This window comes from Zonotrichia albicollis, chromosome W (genome assembly GCF_047830755.1).
Source record: "Zonotrichia albicollis isolate bZonAlb1 chromosome W, bZonAlb1.hap1, whole genome shotgun sequence".
In the NCBI taxonomy this organism is placed as follows: domain Eukaryota; kingdom Metazoa; phylum Chordata; class Aves; order Passeriformes; family Passerellidae; genus Zonotrichia; species Zonotrichia albicollis.
The window spans coordinates 14,816,419-14,837,091 of NC_133859.1; the positions used below are offsets into that span (position 1 = coordinate 14,816,419).

The window sequence follows — 20,673 nt, forward strand, 5'->3', positions numbered from 1 at the left end:
AATCTTGGCACCGGGCCATAATAATGAGTTCCATGCATTCCCATACGTACGAATCAAGGACATAGAGCACATTCATGAAAAACCCATGGAACTTTGCTCATCGAAAAAACTCATAGAAATGTCTCTCCACCATAGGAACATTGTCCTCTTCACCCCATCTTTGCCAGAGGCCAATAAGTTTCTCTTCTGAGGGGGAGAACGGAACCTCTGCTTCTGTGGGCACCCTCACCCACCTGTGCAGCCACATTCCGTGAAGGGCAGCATCATCAGGAAGGGAAAAGCTAAGAGTACCTTGTGACAGTGTCCATTAGGCTCTGGCAGGCTGCATGGTGCTGCTAGGCTTTCTGGACATCTTCTCCAGAGGCTTTTCAAAAGGTTCTCTTTGTGGTCAGCTTTGGCTGTGAACTCTGTCCAAATCAGGATCTTCAGTTCTTCAGCTCCTGGCTAGAATCCACTTCTGTGGTCACTTGTGAGGTTACCATCAACACCACATACTCGGGATTTACGCAGTTGTCCTGGTTTAGGGCAAATTTGTTAAAGAATCTGCAAAGGAGGGCCCCTCCAGAACGCAAAACCCACACGGCCCCTCCCCCCCCAACTGGTTTGGGAAGAATTCCTCGGAGAGAAGTGGAAAGAACCTGTTTATTTGACTGGCACAGCTCCCCCCAGCACACAAAATGAACAATACCAGATGACACTGCTCTGAGAAAGATGACAAATCAGAAAGTTTCTTTTGGGGGTGGTTGCTCTGTTCTCAGTCCCTCTGACGCTGGGGCAGCTGCTGCAAGCCAAAACAGTGCAAACCCTCGGTGTTCCTGGGTCCCAGTCCGGAGCAGATTTGAGATGGTCACAGAAACAGGAGAGGAGAAACAGTCCAGGAAGGAATTTGGACTGTTTAGCTAGAACTAGCTAATAAGCAGAGGCCAAAGCAGAGCAGGAGCGAGAGCAGAAAAGAGAGCAAGCAAAGCAGCAAGCCGAAAGCAAGAAGCGAAAACAGCCCTAAGTACTGCCCATCTCTGTGTCCCTGATAAGAGAAACCCAAACAAAACTTCCACTCTTCAGAGCCGGTCTTAAAGGCACAGAACATATGAATGGGGATACAAGCATCATAACGTCACCCCAGGACACCAGTGTAGCAGTGCTCCTCTGGAGTCTCACCAAGTGATGATGTTCTTCCTCAGTTGAGGGTCACCATCTGTGACAGTGTTCACAGGGGTTTTCAGGTGAGGGAAGATATGAAAATGTTGACTCCATGTTCAGAAGGCTTGATTTATTATTTTATTATATATAATATATTAAAATTATACTAAAAAGAATAGAAGGAAAGTTTCATCTCAGAAGGCTAGCTAAGCTAAGAATAGAACGGAATGAATAATAAAGGTTTGTGTCTCGGACAGAGAGTCCAAGCTAACTGGGCTCTGGTTGGCCATTAATTGTAAATGTCCAAGATGGGTCAATCACAGATGCACCTGTTGCATTCCACAGCAGCAGATAACCATTGTTTGCATTTTGTTCCTGGAGCCTCTCAGCTTCTCAGGAAGAAAAATCCTAAGAAAAGGATTTTCACAAATAGACGTCTGCGACAATAGACTGCTCGTCAGACCCCTCCATGTTCTTATTGCCAATGGAAACAGAGATCTCCAGTGGACAAAAGATGCCACACGGGCCTTTCACCAGCTAGAGAGTGCCCTCATGTCAGCTCCAGCTTTGGGATTTCCAGATCTAAGTAAATCATTCTTTCTATTTTCCCATGAAAGACAAAGAATTGCCCTGAGAATACTGGCTCAAGACTTGGGTCCATACTAGAAGGCAGTTACTTACTTCTCTAAATAACTAGATGCAACAGCCAAAAGATAGCCAAGTTGCCTCAGAGCTGTACCAGCAGTCGTGCTGAATATTCAAGAGGCGCGCAAGTTTACCAAGACAAAAATGACTGTGCTAGTGTCCACACAGTGTCCGCAGTACTGGCAATGAAGGGCAGCCACTAGTTCTCACGACAGAAGTTCCTGAAATACCAAGCCATCATAGTAGAGCAAGATGATGTAGAGATAGTGGTGACTAATCCTGTCAACCCAGCTTCTTTTCTCAGTAGAATCAAAGAAACAAGACACCACGATTGCCTAGAGACCATTGAAGCTACTTACTCCAGATGCCCAGACTTGAAAGACACTCCTGTAGATGATGCAAAGACCTGGTTCACTGACAAGAGCAGCTACATTACCAGTAGAAAACAACATGCTAAGTACACATTGACTACCTGCAAAGAAGTAATATTGTCTAGACCCTTACCAACAGGTACCTCTGCACAGAAAGTCGAGATAAATGCACTGACCCAGTCCTTAAAAATAGCAAAAAGAAAAGACAATAATCATCTATGCAGACTCGAACTATGCATTCAGAGTCGTGCATGCACATAGAGCCATCTAGAAAAAGAAGAAATTGCTAACCTCAAAAAGAAAGAAGAGACAATCCAGCTGCTGGAAGCAGTTTAGCTGCCTGAAAAGGCATATTAAAGCACATCAGAGAGTGAGCTCAAAATGAGAAGAAAGAAAGGAGCTAGCAGATAGAGAAGCAGAGAAAGCAGAAAAAAGTGAAGTAATTATAGACAGATTTTCATTGAAAGTAAGCCAAAATATAATAATACTAATCAAAAAAGACATACAACCACAAGGTGTGGGCTACCATTGAAAAAGAGCTAGTAATCCCTTCCCATTTTTGGAGTTGCTGGTGAAAGAGAACCACTAGAAAACACACTGGAGCCTAACTACTTAAAAGCTTTTATAAAGTGCAGGTCCTTTCCCAGAATAACCAAAGCTGCCAGTGATACAGAGTGCAACGAAATGAAGTGCTGACTTTTCAGTAGTAGTTTCCACAGGCTTTCCAGAACACATATCTGATTGAAAGAATCGTTGCCAAGAATTTATATGCCACTAATACTCAAGTAAACCGACAGTGTGATCCTTGCCTCCAGACTAACCCCAAACATACCCCCAAGTTGAAACTCAGTCAGATTGGGAGAGGCCATGGGCTAGACAGCAGCAGCAAACTGACTTTTCAGAATTCCCAAGGAAAGGGGGGTATCGGTATTTATTAGTATTGGCAGATACATTTTCAAAGAAGCTAGAAGCATTCCCCACCAGAGCTGTCAAAGCTCGAGAAGTAAACAGGGTATTATTACAAGTAATAATACCACGCTTCCGAGTTCCAGCCACAATATCCTCAGACAGAAGATCACAGTAGCCACCTGGGCATAGATTAGGAACTTCCCACCCCATACTGCCCCAAATCAAGCATCCAGGTTGTGAGAGTCTGTCCGAATTTTCCCTCATCTGCCTCATGATCATCCTTGGGAGACCACTGAAGAGAAGACCCCCCCTGTCTGGAATATCTGTCTCTGAAGGAGAAAAGTCACATGCCAAATGCCCTGAGACCTGAAAGCTCAGAGTTAAGCTATCGTTTTCACAGGTGTGTTTGCTGTATGCTAAGAAGGGGGCACCGTGCCCCGTTTGCAATAATAGCAGCTCTGGAAGCTGTCCCACCTCTCGGCCTGGCTGGACTTCTCCTGAGTTTCAGGTGGTCTCCCACAGAAGATCTTCATCTGTTTTACAACCACCGTGACAGACAGACTGAGATGTAAGAAGCCTCTCCATCAGGGACTGAAACCCCCAACCTGAGGGAGGTGTGTGGGGGGAGGCAAGCTGACCAAAGAGAGATGTTTGCCTGAAGGTTGTGACCACTGAACCAAGAAAACAATGGCTCTCATTTACTGCTGAGAACATAGACTACCTGTTACATCTATTCCCTATTGTATCTGTTCCCTCCCCCGCCCCCCCCCCCCCTCACAATTTTCAGTAATAAAAACCTCTGAGTTAGCTAGAGCCTTTGAGATCTCCCCAGCGTAACAGGCGGATCCTCGACTGGACTGGACCAAAGTACTTCGTCTCTGCGTTGGTAGCTATATCCCCTCTCCCTCCCTCTCTCTGTCTCCTCTCTCTTTCTCTGTTGTGGTGTGTTGCAATATCCTGTTTTACCTTCTCCCTTCCCCCTCGCCCCTCGCTGAGTGTGCCCTGTCAATCAGGCTAACATACCAGCAAGGCGTCGTGTGATAGGTGTCCCTAGTCCCTTGGGACCCTGCCCCTTCACCTGGTTGGTGGCTCACCTGTCCCCTCCCCTTCCCCTGTCCTGAGCTTAAAATGTTAATGAGACCATGCGGCCGGATTCTGTTAGCAGCAGTGGCCCAGTGCAGACATCTCTGTACCAATGGAATAAACATCTGGCAACCTTCTAGCAGAATCCACTCCCTTTCTCTCCATTATCGCCAGAAGCTCTCTCTCCTGAGGAGAACGGAGTCCTGTCTTGTGCCCCGCTGCACTCTGCCGCCAGCCAAGGTATCTCTGGGGTAAAACACCGCAGTGCTGCCTGTGGCCCAGCAGCGAGGGTCAGAACTGGCCTAGGCACCATCTAACTGGTTATATTGGGATACATATTCCAATATATTGGCGTCCCTGTGGGTGGGCACTTCGCAGCCCTAAAACGGACTCGCAGTTCCTCAGAGAAGCTCTGGCAGCCGTGCATCCAGCTGAAAGGAGCCTGGCTTCAAGACTCCCAGCTAGAGACTTTGGGAATACTCCCAGAAAAAGTTTCGTGGACTGTTCGGCGCCTTCTGGAAAGTCCAGCTTCATTGTGGTGAGCAGATTTTCCAGAGGAAGAAAAGGGGAGCCTCTCTTGCACCCAGAGAGAGGTCCTTTTCCGGTGGAGACCTGCCTGCCTGTACCCAGCCTACAGCTTCCATTTCACGTGAGTATCTCTGCTTTCGGTAGAGCAGAAGCTCAAAAACAGACTCTGCCGCGAGTTCTGTTCCTTTTTGCCTTTGCATTTTTGGCTGCGCAGCCCCACAGACAGAAATTCATAGCGTTCTAGCTTTATTTTCTGCGCGTGTTTCACTGTCTTTTAAAATTCGCGCCGGAGCGGCCCCGGCTCAGTAGCGTGCTCAGACACGTGTTAGGAGACTCTCTTTCTCTTTCTCTTTGCGGGGGAGGGGGGGGCTCTCTTTCCACGTGGCCGGGGGACCTGCGGGGTCGGGAGTGCTCTGCACACGCGGCGGCGGGGGGGGGGGGCGTCCCGGTTTCGGCTGCCACGTGGAGTGGCTGCTCCCTCTGCTCCGCGGGGGGGCTGCATTCCACCGCGGGGGAGGCTTTGTTTCTGCCTCGGCTCGGCAGGGCGTGCCCTGCTGCTGCTGCCCGGGAATTTTAAAAGCAGTATATACAGCTGCATTGTGAAGCTTTTGTCTGCTCGTTATCGCTTTCTATCTGTGGTTTTTTTTTAGAAATTGGTAGCTGATTTTAGCTTTGTTTTTGGTCAGGCGGGATTAAGTACTTTGCTTTTTACATCTAACATGGGTTCCAAACTTAGCATTGTACAAAGGGGAGTGTATTATAATATTGTTAGCATTTTAGTCAAGAGTAATGTGAAATTCTCTAAAGGAAAATTGAAACAGTTTATAAGATGGCTTTTTCTGCAGTTCCCAAACATTTCCCCTGAAGAAATCCACAATATTCAATTCTGGGATAAAGTTGGGAATGAATTGATAACCTTAGGACAATCTGGCAAATTACCCTCAGCTAAATTTGTGTTCTGGAGTTTACAAATTCGAACAGCATTGCTCAAACAAAAGGAAATGGAGAAAAAGCCAAATGTAAAGCCATGTACCTCTGCTCTCCCTGTTCCTCCCTGCCCTAAAACCCCTAAACCTCTTTCCCCAAAACTTGGTATTTTAAAGAGTGCAAACTCATTGGGAAGTCGGCTCCCAGAGTGTGCAAGAATACCTGAGTTGTTTTGTTCACAAAGCCCTGGCCTGTAGTAAACCCCTCAGGTTTAGCCAGGGCGCCTTGGAGAATAGAATGCTGACACAGCAGCAAAGAAGTTTCCTGTCTCCAGGGACATCCGCCTTGTACCTTATCCCTATAGCCATGTAAGGCAATATTGTGTTAAACCCTACTATTGGTCACTTATGGTCACTCTAACACCTTTGCCATTGGTCAGGATTGGATCCAGGCCAAGGGTAGCATACTGTACCCCTACTAACTCGGAAGAAGAAGAGCTGAGACCCTTCACGGACCCCTACAATAAAGCCATACTCGTGGAACAGCCAGTGTCTTCTGCTTCTCCTCTCTCTACCGTCTGCTGGAGCCTTAGGCCAAGGGAAAAGCTACCTAGCAAGCAAAGCTGAAATCACAAGAGCTGCCTAATCACTAAGAGCTGAATGTCTCCCTGCTTGCTAGGGGCTAACCCACGGCCTTGGTCTGAGAGCGAGCTGGCTTCTAGCGCCCAGTCCCCTTGGGGACTGAGCTCTGGAGCTGTAACAGCTTGCATAGGATAAGACCAAGCTAGGCTCATTTACTGGCCAGGCTGCGTGTCTTTCCCAACCCCCTGTATCCCCTCCTCTAAATCCCAGAGCACGTGTTAGCTTTCCGGAGAGCAGTGATGTCCAAAATGGCCCCCAGTCCCCAGGGGGTGCACAAGATGGTGGGTGCCACGTGGCATCTTCCCAAACCTGGTCTTCTTCTTCCCAAAATCCTCTTAAGCATCCCAAAATTCCTGCCCCATCCCCCCCTCCTCCTGTTCCTTGTGACACCTTCCCCCCTCCCCCCGCCTTTCCTGCAGTACCCTCAGCTCCGCCTCTCTACTCCTCCCAGGGGGCGTCTGCTGACGTGATGTCACCAGGTGACCCCGCCCCCTGTTCCCACGGTATCCCCGCCCCCTGCCAGCCCCTTGACCCCGCCCCTTGTTCCCACGGTTTCCCCGCCCCCTCCCCGGGTTCCCACAGTGGGGACACACCCACTGCCTGTCCCCAAACCTGTAGCTGTGATCCCAATGCTTCTGATTCAAGGGATACAGTGCAGGGGACGGCAGACCCAATGCACAGTGCCATGTTGTCACTAGCTCCTGTTACGTTTCAGCCTGCAGCTCAAGCTGGAGCAGCCCCAACTGCTAATTGGAGCTCCTTTGTACGACAATTGATTAAAGAGATCTGTAAATCTCATAAAGAATATGGTCCACACAGTCCATATTTCCGTGGCCTTTTAAATTCTGAATTAAGTAGGACTGTTGTAGTTCCACATGATTTAAAACAGGTTTTTTCATGTCTCATGACATCCACGGAATTCAAATTATGGGAATCAGCATTGAAACAACTGCTAAAAGATGCTCTCCCAGGCTTACAGGCTGATCCAAACACAGCAAAAGACAACAATGGTAACCCTATCACTATTGATCACCTCTGTGGTGAGGGTCAATGGTCTTCTCCCTCAGTCCAAGCTGCTGCAATTCCTGCAGAAACACTTGAGAAAGTAAAAGAAGCAGCTGAGAAAGCATTCTTTTCCCTCCAACCTGAGGGGCCTTTTGAGCCCTATAGTAAAATCAAACAACTACCATCAGAGCCTTTTTTGAAATTTGTAGAAAGGCTAACTAGAGCCATTGAAATACAGGTTAAAAAGGAAAATGCTAGGGAAGCAATTTTAGAAGAAATAGCGTTTACAAATGCAAATGAACAGTGTCGAGCGGCAATCCTTAGCCTTCCTATGGAACCTTCCCCTACATTAAAAGATATGCTTCTAGTCTGTAACAGGAAAGTGCCTCTGATGAGTGTGGCTGAAGACTCCAGACCAAAGCTGCTGCCAAGACCACCCCAGCGTGTTGCTGTTGCCAGCCCTGCACCTTCTCCCTCAGCACAGCAGTACCCTGGGCAGCAGCGGAGACCAGCAATGGTTGAGCCCACTAAACCATGCCTGCTTTGTAATAACCTAGGACACTGGAGTAACCAGTGCCCTCTGAAAAAGGAATTTGATGAATTTAAAAATAGCAGGGGAGGAGAACTGCAAGCCCTCCCTGGGGGTCAACAACAAAAAAACTGAAAGTAAAGCGCCAGCCTGCCAGGCGTGCAGACATAAAAAGAGCAGGCCAAGAGAATAAGGGTAGCAAAAAAAATCAAGCGCGCGGTAATATTAACATTTGTGGAAGTGAAGCAGGTGCTTCAAAGACCAAGTCTGCTAGTCCACTGTTGAAAGTGAAACAAAATAACCTTTGTTATGATTTAAGTGATTCTGTATTAACCGCATCTTCTGTCAATGAGCCTTACAGGTTGCAGCTGACAGAGTCACTCCACCTGAAGGACACTGACTGGCATATTGTCTCTGTAAATCCTGAACAGAAGGGTACTTGGAACCAAATTCATTGTAAGTACATCATCACTGGGGACAAAAACACACCACAAGAGATCGAAATTGCTCCGGGAATGACAACATCAGATCCCAAGCAATTTGTTCTCAGCCTGAACTGTTTCCACCCACCCCTGTTTCTTCCCAAGGGACAAATTGTTGCTCAAGCTATCCCTGTGCCATCTTTACCTGAAAATGTCGATAAACAAGGGCCCACAGTCGCCCGGGTCCAAGTTATTGGGACAGATAAACCCAAATTGTGGTGCAATGTCAGTGGGGGTGGGGAGTCTAAACGCATTGAGATGTTTGTAGACACAGGTGCAGACTGCACAGTGATTCCAGTACAAGACTGGCCAGCACACTGGCCTTTACAAAATGTTGCTGGTCACCTTCGAGGTGTATGAGGTCTGCAATTGGCAAAACAATCCAAAGGCATTATTCAATTCGAGGGTCCAAACGGACAATTGGCAAATATCCGTCCATTTGTGTTAGATTATTCGGAACCTTTGTTAGGGAGAGATTTAATGGCCCAGTGGGGTGTCACAATTAATATTCCAGACTCTCCACAGCATTTTTGTGCAGCAGTCATTGAACAACAGCGCCCCACCCAAAAACTTAAGTGGAAAACAGACGAACCAGTTGATGTGAAACAGTGGCCACTCAGTAAACAAAAAATAAAAGTGCTTGAAGAACTAGTACAAGAGCAACTAAGAAAGGGCCACATTGTGGAGACCATGTCCCCATGGAACTCTCCAGTGTTTGTCATCCAAAAAGCTGACAAAAAGAGGTGGCGACTCCTCTGTGACCTCCGACAAATTAATAATGTAATTGAAGATATGGGTTCTCCTCAACCTGGTATGCCATCCCCAACAATGCTTCCCCAAGATTGGAAATTAGCTGTTATTGATATTAAAGATTGTTTCTTCCAAATCCCATTGCACCCTGATGATGCACCGCGTTTGGCATTCTCTGTCCCTTCTATCAATTCAGAAGCTCCTATGAAAAGGTACCATTGGACCGTTCTTCCTCAGGGATTAAAGGTATCTCCAGCTATCTGCCAGTGGTATGTCTCTTCCTTGCTTTCCCCAGTGCGTGCAGCCGCAGAGAAGGCCATCATCTATCATTATATGGATGATATCCTTGTGTGTGCCCCCAATGATGATTTACTCACACATGCGCTTGACCTAACGATCGATGCATTGATTGTTGCAGGGTTCGAGCTCCAGGAACAGAAAATTCAAAAGATGCCACCTTGGAAGTATTTGGGCTTAGAAATTGGAAATAGGACCATTGTTCCTCAAAAACTAGAAATCAATCCAAGGATCAAGACCCTTGCGGATGTCCACAAGTTGTGTGGGTCTTTGAATTGGGTAAGACCATGGCTTGGTCTGACTAATGAAGACCTTGCCCCTCTTTTCAATTTATTGAAAGGGGGAGAGGACCCAGGTGCTCCTAGGTCTATTACCCCAGAGGCACGGAAAGCTCTAGAAAAGGTTCAGATTGCAATGTCCACAAGACAGGCCCACCGATGCCGGCCTGATCTGCCATTCAAATTCATCATCCTAGGTAAGTTGCCACACCTCCCTGGAATTATTTTCCAGTGGGAGGAAAAACAAACACCTAAGGCAAAGGACACACCAAAAAAGGACCGGGACCAGAAGGACTCTCTCTTGATCATAGAATGGGTTTTCCTCAGTCACAAAAGGTCCAAGAGACTGACAAAGCCTCAGGAGCTGGTAGCAGAACTGATCCGGAAAGCAAGGACCCGGATCAGGGAGTTAGCAGGATGTGATTTTAAGTGCATTCACATTCCAGTTGAGTTAAAATCAGGTCAAAATACTATGAAAATACTGGAACAATTGTTTCAAGAAAATGAAGTGTTGCAGTTTGCTCTGGATTCCTACTCAGGACAATTTTCGGTAGCGCGGCCCGCTTGCAAATTGTTTGAACAAGATGTTCAATTTACTTTAAAATTAAGAACTGCTCTAAGTAGGAGACCTTTAAAAAGGGCTCTAACTGTTTTTACAGATGCGTCCGGGAGGTCCCACAAGTCCGTTATGACTTGGAAAGATCCTCATACCCAGCAGTGGGAGACGGACATTGCTGAGGTGGAAGGTTCACCTCAGGTTGCTGAATTGGCTGTGGTTGTTAGGGCTTTTGAAAGGTTCTCAGAACCATTTAATCTGATTACAGACTCTGCATACGTGGCAGGAGTAGTATCCAGAGCAGATCAAGCAATACTGCAAGATGTATCTAACATTGCACTTTTTGAATTGCTCTCAAAACTGGTAAAGTTAGTCACTCACCGAGAGCAACCCTTTTATGTGATGCATGTCAGGTCACACACTGACTTGCCAGGGTTTATCGCTGAAGGAAACAGAAGGGCAGATGCTCTTGCTGCGCCTGCAGTGATGGCCACTCTCCCAAATGTTTTTGAACAGGCAAAAATCAGCCACCAGCTTTTCCACCAAAATGCACCTGGCCTGGTTCGCCAGTTTAACATCACTCGAGAACAGGCCAAAGCGATTGTGGCCACGTGCCCAAATTGCCAACAACATGCACTCCCTACAGTGAGTACAGGAACAAACCCAAGGGGACTGAACAGTTGTGAACTGTGGCAAACAGATGTAACACACATACAGTCTTTTGGACGGCAGAAATATGTTCATGTTAGTGTAGATACCTTTTCTGGAGCGGTCTATGCTTCTGCCCACACAGGAGAGTCATCTATTTGTTGTGGTGTGTTGCAATATCCTGTTTTACCTTCTCCCTTCCCCCTCGCCCCTCGCTGAGTGTGCCCTGTCAATCAGGCTAACATACCAGCAAGGCGTCGTGTGATAGGTGTCCCTAGTCCCTTGAGACCCTGCCCCTTCACCTGGTTGGTGGCTCACCTGTCCCCTCCCCTTCCCCTGTCCTGAGCTTAAAATGTTAATGAGACCATGCGGCCGGATTCTGTTAGCAGCAGTGGCCCAGTGCAGACATCTCTGTACCAATGGAATAAACATTTGGCAACCTTCTAGCAGAATCCACTCCCTTTCTCTCCACTATCGCCAGAAGCTCTCTCTCCTGAGGAGAACGGAGTCCTGTCTTGTGCCCCGCTGCACTCTGCCGCCAGCCAAGGTATCTCTGGGGTAAAACACCGCCGTGCTGCCTTTGGCCCAGCAGCGAGGGTCAGAACTGGCCTAGGCACCATCTAACTGGTTATATTGGGATACATATTCCAATATTTCTCTATCTTTTTCTTTCTCTTTATCCTTCTATCACATTTTTGCTGTGGTTATTTCAATAAAACTGTATTTGCTTTGATTATCACTGCAAACCCCCTTGTACTGTGTTGGTTTTTGCACACTGAGATCACTCCTACGAACCATCAGGTCATCTGTTCACTAGGACGGATCCTGAAACAGGTAGAGAAAATGAATCATTTGATTAAGCAGCAGATTGTAAGACAGGCAAGAAGTTAATCTACCCTAGCCCCAAGCTCTTTCACTGGCACTATTGCGAATTCCAACTGAACCTCAAGCTAAAGTAAAGCTGAGTCCTTTTGAAATACTTTACAGAAGACCATATGGAATACAAAAGAAAATGTCCACCGACATTAAAGAAATAACACTGGCCACCTACATGGTGGCTTTAAGCAAACAGCTCAAAGAAATTGAGAAGCACGTGGCTGGAACTCAGAGCAAGGAGTTAGATAAGCCAGTTCATAACATATAGCCTAGAGATTATGTATATGTTAAGTCTCTTACAGAGAAGACTTTGGAACCACAGTGGGAGGGACCATTCCAGGTGCTTCTCACCACCTTCACTGCAATCAAGACCAAAAAGCAGAATACCTAGATGTTGCAGACAACTTTTATAAAAAATCCTTTCCTAAGGATTTTTTCCTCCTGAGAAGCTTAGAGGCCTCAGGAACAAAATGAAAACAATGGTTATCTGCTGTTGTGGAATGCAACAGGTGGATTTTTGATTGGCCCATCTTGAATGTTTATAATTAATGGCCAATCAAGACGGAGCTATCTCAGACAGAGTCCGAGAGAGCTGCCTTTTGTTATCATTCTTTTCTATTCTTAGCTTAGCTAGCTTCTGAGGAAACCCTTTCCTTCTATTTCTTTTTAGTATAGGTATAATGTAATATATATATATATATACACCATAAAATAATAAATCAAGCCTTCTGAACATGGAGTCAACATTCTCGTCTCTCCCCTCACCTGAAAACCCCTGTGACCTCGGTCACACCCCTGTGAACACCGTCACACCTAGATCCATCACTCTTGAGTGAAGAAGGCCCCAGAAGCCCCTTAGAGAGTGACACCAATAGACAATGAACTGAAATTAAAACTTACTCAGGCAAAATGAGTATATTGCGGTCGAAGGTAGTTAATACTTTCATTTACAAAATTGTTTTGTATATAATTATAACTAGTCTTAGAATGCGAGAGTACATCTATTGAAAGCAATGCTGAATGGCCTTGGTCTCAGGCTTTTAATCAGTATACTAGATCCTGTCCTGGGGTGACGTTATGATGCTTGTATCCCCATTCATATGTTCTGTGCCTTTAAGACCGGCTCTGAAGAGTGGAAGTTTTGTTTGGGTTTCTCTTATCAGGGACACAGAGATGGGCAGTACTTAGGGCTGTTTTCGCTTCTTGCTTTCGGCTTGCTGCTTTGCTTGCTCTCTTTTCTGCTCTCGCTCCTGCTCTGCTTTGGCCTCTGCTTATTAGCTAGTTCTAGCTAAACAGTCCAAATTCCTTCCTGGACTGTTTCTCCTCTCCTGTTTCTGTGACCATCTCAAATCTGCTCCGGACTGGGACCCGGGAACACTGAGGGTTTGCACCGTTTTGGCCTGCAGCAGCTGCCCCAGCGTCGGAGGGACTGAGAACAGAGCAACCACCCCCAAAAGAAACTTTCTGATTTTGTCTTCTTTCTCAGAGCGGTGTCATCTGGTATTGTTCATTTTGTGTGCTGGGGGGAGCTGTGCCAGTCAAATAAACAGGTTCTTTCCACTTCTCTCCGAGGAATTCTTCCCAAACCAGTTGGGGGGGGAGGGGCCGTGTGGGTTTGCTTTCTGGAGGGGCCCTTCTTTGCAGATTCTTTAACAAATTTGCCCTAAACCAGGACAGATCCATAAGAAAACTTTCTGAGATAAAAGATCTAAACCTATGCAATGTTGTAATTCATGAAGATCAGGTATATGAGGAGCAAGAGTAGCGGAAATGAGAACTGCAAACACTTCAAAGAATCAGAAAAGAAGAAATCAAAGTAAAGTGCTGAGTAGTCAATAGGATAGCTTTTGCAATTAGTGTCTCAACATCTCCCATATACAAGCATTCAGAAGTTTGTGATAGCCTAAGTGAATCAGACTGTTGGAGTAATTTCACCTTGATACAGCCTGTAGAAGTGACCTGCCTTTAAGCTCAAGATGCTATCAAGCTCTCATTTAAATTTAAATTAGACACTGCACCTTTTAAAACAGCAAGACCTTATACAACCCACACTAGTAATCAAATAGTTCAGACCCAACCCAAAATGGAACCTGAAGTGTATGAAGTAAGCCCCTACATAGTGAGGAATGTGGGTGAACAACTGTTGGGAGTTTGGCTGGCTAAAGGCTGGAAAAGTACAAAACCATGGCTAATTCCAAGTCCTGCACCTGCTAGATAGCGTGTCCTTGGGCCTAGCTGTAGCATAATAACAAACAGTGAAAGAGACATGAGAAAAGAGAGATGTAACCCCTAAGGAATGAGGAAGAGTTCACGGTATAGTTTAACCAATAGATTGCTTGGCTTACAGAATATTCGTAAGCTTATTATTTGCTGTATAAGTGTTTGATGTTTTCTTCAATAAACTGGACCGGACCTGTCGGACCTGTGATGAACCAGCTGGTGTCCTGGTCCCCTTCCTACGACAAACAACAACTGTTGTTCAATCCAAAATAGTCTCTCAAACGTGTTGAGGTACTAATGCAAATTAACATCTCAAAAATCCAACCAGCCTGCTCCTCTTTCCTAAGAACATCCGTTGAGAGCTAGACAATGTACTTACAAAGATATCTCAAGAGCAGAATAAGAAAATATCTAACTGAGATATTAAAGACAGAATTGAGAGTTTTGAATAGAATTGATTCAGAAATACTGATTAATAAGCTGGCCACTGCAGCAGGTAGCCTAGCAAAATTAAAGCAGCCTTTACAGTCATCTCTATTAGCATTAAGAACTAGCCAGTAACAGATTTCAAAAGTACTGCCAAAGTAAGAAAACGCCAGAGACCAAGACCACAAGTTAATAGAAGTGCTTAGTACAGTTCAAGATAATGTGTCTTTACCTTTCAGTTGTATACAAGCACAGTTATAAATGCAAGCAACAGCAGCTCTGATCATATGAGAAAAGAGTCAAAGTAATTTTCCAGCTAAAATTCAAAAAGTTGTCTAAGATAATGCAATTGATTTTGAAAAGAAGTTTCAATCCTAGTAGACTATAGTAAATTTCACCTATGATTCTGCTTCTAATGTAGCCACTGCCTTTGTGCTTACCATACATAATGCCACTGTTTATGTTATCCATCCCATTGTTGCACTAAGATTAAACCATGAAAAAACAATACTGTACCCTTCAAAACATAGAGTGTAGGCACAAAAAGTAAATGAAAAGTGGCAGACAGTAAACTTAGAATCCTGCATTACTAGAGAACAGCTGAGATTCATTTGTGAAAGCAATACTATTTATGCCCAAGATGTGTGTCTAGATGCTAAACAGAGTATTTGCCACTTTGAAGTTCATCCAGTCACTGATCAGAAAACTGTGTTCGTATATACTGATAAAAGTTGTGTGTGCCTGAGAACTGCCTGTGCTGCTGTAAAAATTGATAACAACAATGTTATTTTGTATAGCAGAAATAATTCTATTTTTTTTATTTGCAATTTTGTTAAGATTATCAAATGTAATTTTTTGTACTTAGCCCCAGTGACATCCTACCAGTTAATTAAAACCAATTACACAATGTATCAGAAACTATCACCTACTCCTATTAGAATAGACCTTACTTTAGTAAAACAATTAATTAAGCACCAAAAGTTACTAAAGATCTTGAAGAAAAACCCAAGAAAGCAGACAGAAAACCCTAATTACTGTTCAACATGATACAAAAGATATAACCAGAATTCTGCAAAGAATAAAACAAAATCCAGATCATAACTAGTAAGATGTGATCTTCAAGTAGTCACCAACTGCAAATGAAATCTTTTACAAGTTGTGTCATCCCATTGTAGTTTTGTTAATATTAGTTAGAGTAAGTTTAAGATTATTCATTTTATTGCTAATTTAGAATTAGAGAATATTACAGCGAGTAGCTGTGTTAACCTCCTTATCAAACTTACATAGTAAAGCACTAAAGTACACTTATTGTCATAAGAATTTGCATGAAGTAAAAGAATTTACTTTTTCTTTCAAGAAAAGAGGGAATGAAGCAGAGTGGAAATTTTCCAGGGTAGAAGTCTATTTTGATTTAGGTGAAAAGTACATTTTTGAGTTGAGGCTGTGGTCAGAAAACACAGCTGTTTAGCCTGACTGCAAAAGCCTAGGCTCAGAGAAACTGCTTCAGTGAAGGACAGAGATGAGGAAGAGACAGAGGGTGATAGAGACAGAGACTGCTCTGAGAGCAGGTCAACCTGACCTAGGAATTCTTTCTGATAAAGAAGAACTAGTGGCAAATGTCTTGCGAAATTTGTAAAAATGAATATGTATGAGCCTATTGTGAAATTGTATGCATATGTATTTCAGAAGAGGATAAAAAGGGACCTGAAGTTCCCAGAAGTACGCATGTCAATTTAGGAGAACGATTCCCACATGCGTCCAGCACTGTAATAAACATACCAGCTTTACAAATTCCACAAAAGTTGTAGAGTTTTGATTATCTCCGCAAAACACTGGGGAGGAGATCATAAGAAAATAACATCTTTAAAATATCAAAAAACTCCCGAGACAAAGGAATAATAGAAAAAAGGGTAAAAGAAAAAGGGCTGGGAATAAGAGATTACCTCCTCCATTCCTGCTTGCTCCCCCACCTGTTCGCAGCTGCACTCCCCCCCCCAGCCCCTGTCCCCAGTCTCGCTGCTCGCGGCTACACCACTCAATCCAGCCCCTGTGCCGGCCCCGCTGGTGAGTTCCTCTGTCCCGGTCCCAGCCACCAGGCCCGTTGCCTCTGCAGCTGTTAGCACAGCTGAATACAAGAAGAAGAGGCTGCTGTGGAGAAAGCTTTTAGCTAAACCCAGAAAGTTTTGAAGAAAGCTAATGGTAAAAGTTAATGCTGTATTGTCTTTCTTTTATCACTGTGCTATTAAGAAGTCCTTTCCAGGTGCTACTGAAACAGCAATATGAACCATGGAAAGAGGGTGGATTCATGCCAGCAGAATCAAAGGACTTGTGAAGAAACCTGAAGAATGGACTACCACATTTAAACCGGGTGATACCAAATTACCTATCAAATGGGGACTGGGTGGTAATGGTTTGGGAAAACCCAAATGATCCAAGAAATGTACAAAGAATAACACCTAATTAAGAAATAAGGCAAAGCTTACATCACTGGCTTCAACCACTGCCTGAATAAAACATCTCCTTGGGGAGGTGTAAGAGCCGAAATGAGGGATGCGGGACTCAAGGTGGCTATTCAAAATGCAGTTTATTACATCCAAGATGTTACAGCAGTCCAGTGTCATGGGTGACAGAGCCTGTGGCTACAGCTGCCAGCTCCAGCTGTAGACAAGGATGAAGACCCTTTAATTTTGGTTACAATGTATTATATACTTTTCTTTGCTGAGCATCCTAATACAGTAGAACCAATCTATACCTTAACTTTTATCTATAGCCTATCATAACTACTATAATTACCATATTCATGTAAGTATTCTTCAATCACTAAAAGTTAGTACATTACAGTTTAAGCTAGAAGATGTTTTTCACTTTTCTTGCAGTGGAAAATCCTGAGACCTTTTTTCTACTTGCAACATCTGCTCACTTATCTGTGCTATCTTTCTTCTTGGTAAAAACATCTTGTTTGAGGTGGGTTTATCCTTTGCTCTAAGTCATAAAAACCCCCTTCTAACTAACATACCCTTTGCCTCCTTGGTTATCCAGTAAGACTGGCTCAGCAATTCTTTTCTTCTATATCAAAACTTGTTTCCATCTCTATTCCTTCTTCAGATTCTACATTCAAAAATCTTTCTGCCAAGCATACATATCTGTGAGACTTTCTTGTCAAACTTGCATCATTCCCAACAGGGAGGAATTCTTCAGACAGAAGGATCAGAACTGTTTTGGTCCAAGAGTTCTTATATTCGGACCTTAGCCTGTGAATTGTACAGGGGAGAGGGAGAATTACCATCTCCATCAGTACCATACTTTAAACTTTATTTGATTCACCCCGATACTGGACATGCTAGCTGGATGCCCTGGGTTGACTATATGATGCTTTTATCCCCAATCGTCTCATTCGGTTTATGTTGAATAATAAGTTTTGCATCTTTAAGAGTGTTCCAGAGAGTGAAGGGGGGGAGAGAAGAAGTGTGCAGTTTGTTTTCAGACACTGTACTCCACTCCTCCACATTCCTGCTCCTGACTGTGTTGTTTGCGGACAGACAGCAGGACAGAGAAGTTCCCTGGACTGTGTTTTTTTTTTCTTTTTCTTTGGACCTCTTGAAACCTGCTCTGTACTGAACACCCAGGAGAGCACCGTCAGCTCACATCTCTGGCCCACCGGGCCGGGCTTGGCCTGCGACAATTCCAGCATCAGAGAGACTGATCAGAGACAGAGTGAGCTGCAACCCGGGGACGAGGTTTTCTCAGTTTGTCATCTCTTTTGGAGTGGCAAGGGGTTTTATTGTTTAATATTGTTTTGGTTTTATTGTTTAATAAACAGTTTTTTTCCACCTTTCTCCAACGAGGTATTTTTTCCTCCCAGACCACTTGGGGGGATGGGCAAATTGGATGTGCTTTTCCCACCGGAGCTCCTTTGGGGGATTCTTCCCCAAATTTGCTCTAAACCTGGACAAATACATGAATAAGTAAATGCCTGAATTGTAGGAATAATTACTATTGTAGTTCACAAAATTTATACTCTTCTTGCAAGAAGTGTTAAAGTAATAACTTTGTTCTGCGGATGGGGATTATTAGTGCCTGTTAAATGGGAGATACCTGAGGGACGGTGGGAAACCACAGTTAAGGGCTGTAAAAAAAAAAAACCAAAAAAACCCCAAATCTGTCTAGAAATTAGCTAAGAGAAAGTGACAAGGAAATAGAGGGCAAGACCAGATTGGCCTCTGTATTTCGCCACCGAGAAGATCAAATACCCCTGCTGTGGGTTGCAACCTCACAGGCATGGGAGGTGAGAGTATAAGCCATACTGGTCCTCTGTTATTCCTGTTTCTGGCACTCATTTGATGTCTTTTCCCTTTCAGGATACCAGCAAGATCGTGTCACAAATGCTACAGAAAGTATTACATGGAAAGAAAACAAAGTTCCTCTTGTATTACACACAGCCATGTCAACAGCCACTGTTATAACCGATCCAAATTAAGTACCTGTAGGCAAAACAGAAAAAATTATTGGATTGCAAGAAACTTAGGAAGAAGTGGTAATAGATTTGGAATTGAATGTCCAAAAGGAGAGAGATGGATTTGTTTTACATTTAATCTTAAAGATACAGTTCAGGATTCGGTAAAAAAACAACTAGTAAACAAAAAGGTAAAACCAGCACAGTAATCTAACTCTGTATTAACCCCAAATTATATGCTGAATTGTAGTATAAGACTTCAACCAGTTATAGAAATGATAACAAATAAAGCTGCTCATGCATTGGAATAATATCGAGTCAGCAAAGCCAAACAAAAACTGTAGTGTATCAGAATAGGTTGGCTTTGGACTATTTAATGGCTAAAGAAGGGGGTGTTTGTGTAAAGTTTAATATATCAGATTGTTGAAAATCGATGACCATGGAAAAGACATTATAGAAACAGTAAAAGATATCAGAAAAAAAATATATAATTATTTTAATATGAATCCCAATATTACCAGTTAGATTGTGCCTGGGCCAGTCTGACCCTAGCTGCTAGGCCAAAGGCGGCAACTGTGGTGTATCACCCCAGAGACACCTTTAGCTTGCTGGTGGTTGCAGCTGGGCACTAAACAAGTCCAGGCTCATTAGGAACTCCGTTTACCTCAGGAAGAAGACTTCAGGCGAAGGTGAAGAGAAAAAAAGGAGAGGATTCTGCTGGAGGGTTATATCCAGTGGTTTATTCCATGGTGACAGAGGTCTGAATCTTGGGAAGAGCTCCAATAGAAATGCCCGACCACATGGCCGGACTCACCTTTTAAGCTCAGGGGGAGGGGAGGGGACAGGTGAGCCACCAACCAGGTGGGAGGGGCGGGGTCTCAAGGGATGAGGGACACCTAGACAGGCCAATGACCTCTGGGCTTGAGGGGCATCCTTTGAACTTGACCAATCACACGACGTCTTTGCTGGAATGTTAAGCCTGATTGACAGGACTCACTCAGCAAGGGATGAGGGGGGGGAGGGGAAGAGGGTATTGCCACACCTGGGTAAGGGACCCGGAAGTTTAAAACACACTGCATCATATAATAACCCGGGTACCAGTCCAAAAATTAGAAAACAGTGATAAAACCTAGCTGGTGGAGTAATGTATTATAGATAAGATGATAGAAGAAATTAAGATATTTCCTTTTATGTGTTACAACTGTTTTGATATTTCTTCCTTGTGTAATCCCATCTTATTTTGCCAGCATAGTCCAAAAAATGCAAGTAGACAAAAAGTATTCCTCAAGCCAAATGATTTACAAAGAATAAGAGGGGGGATTGTGAAAAATGCATATTTTATGATTGGCTTTTTGCAAATATTAAAATGAATATTATATATGTTAGAAGGTTATGCTGTATTAATTTTCTTAAGTAGTGTGTTAAATATAGTTTTAGGTTATAACATAGTGCTAAAATAGAAACTATGCTATGTAAGATACTTCTTTTTTAAGAGAGGACTCGCACGGAGATAGCAGCCACAGGACACCTGCATCTTTCAGAGAAAAAGAATTTATTGCTCTCTTATCAAGTTCTTCCCGCCTCACTCAGCCCTGAAGACGCCGTTAGGATTCAGAGGAAGAAGTTAACACTGACCAGACAGAATCCTTTGCTTGAATGGAATTTATGCATCATGTATGAGGTGTATGAATATGCAATGGGCTATTGTTTTTAAGGGTTAATCCTCTGTTAACGTGTGTCCTTTTTCGGACTTATTTTGCCCAGAAAGAGGTACCCAGACTGTCCATAACTCTTTGTTTTTATTTTCTCGTATTGTCCTAAATCCTAATTGTCCAAATTTTTATTACTCTCATTTTTTTACTCTCATTATAACAATTTTTTTACTATTAAACTTTTAAAATTCTAAAAA

At 44.0% G+C, this 20,673-nt stretch overlaps 1 long non-coding RNA gene across 1 annotated transcript in view; it reads left to right on the forward strand.

The window, feature by feature from the left end:
• The first annotated feature begins 4,094 nt into the window (after positions 1 to 4,094).
• The window catches only part of LOC141726926 (uncharacterized), a 425,545-nt gene continuing 408,966 nt past the window's right edge, over positions 4,095 to 20,673 (forward strand). The window contains exon 1 of the long non-coding RNA XR_012577888.1: positions 4,095 to 4,150. This is a non-coding gene — a long non-coding RNA (uncharacterized LOC141726926). The remainder of the gene's footprint in view (positions 4,151 to 20,673) is intronic.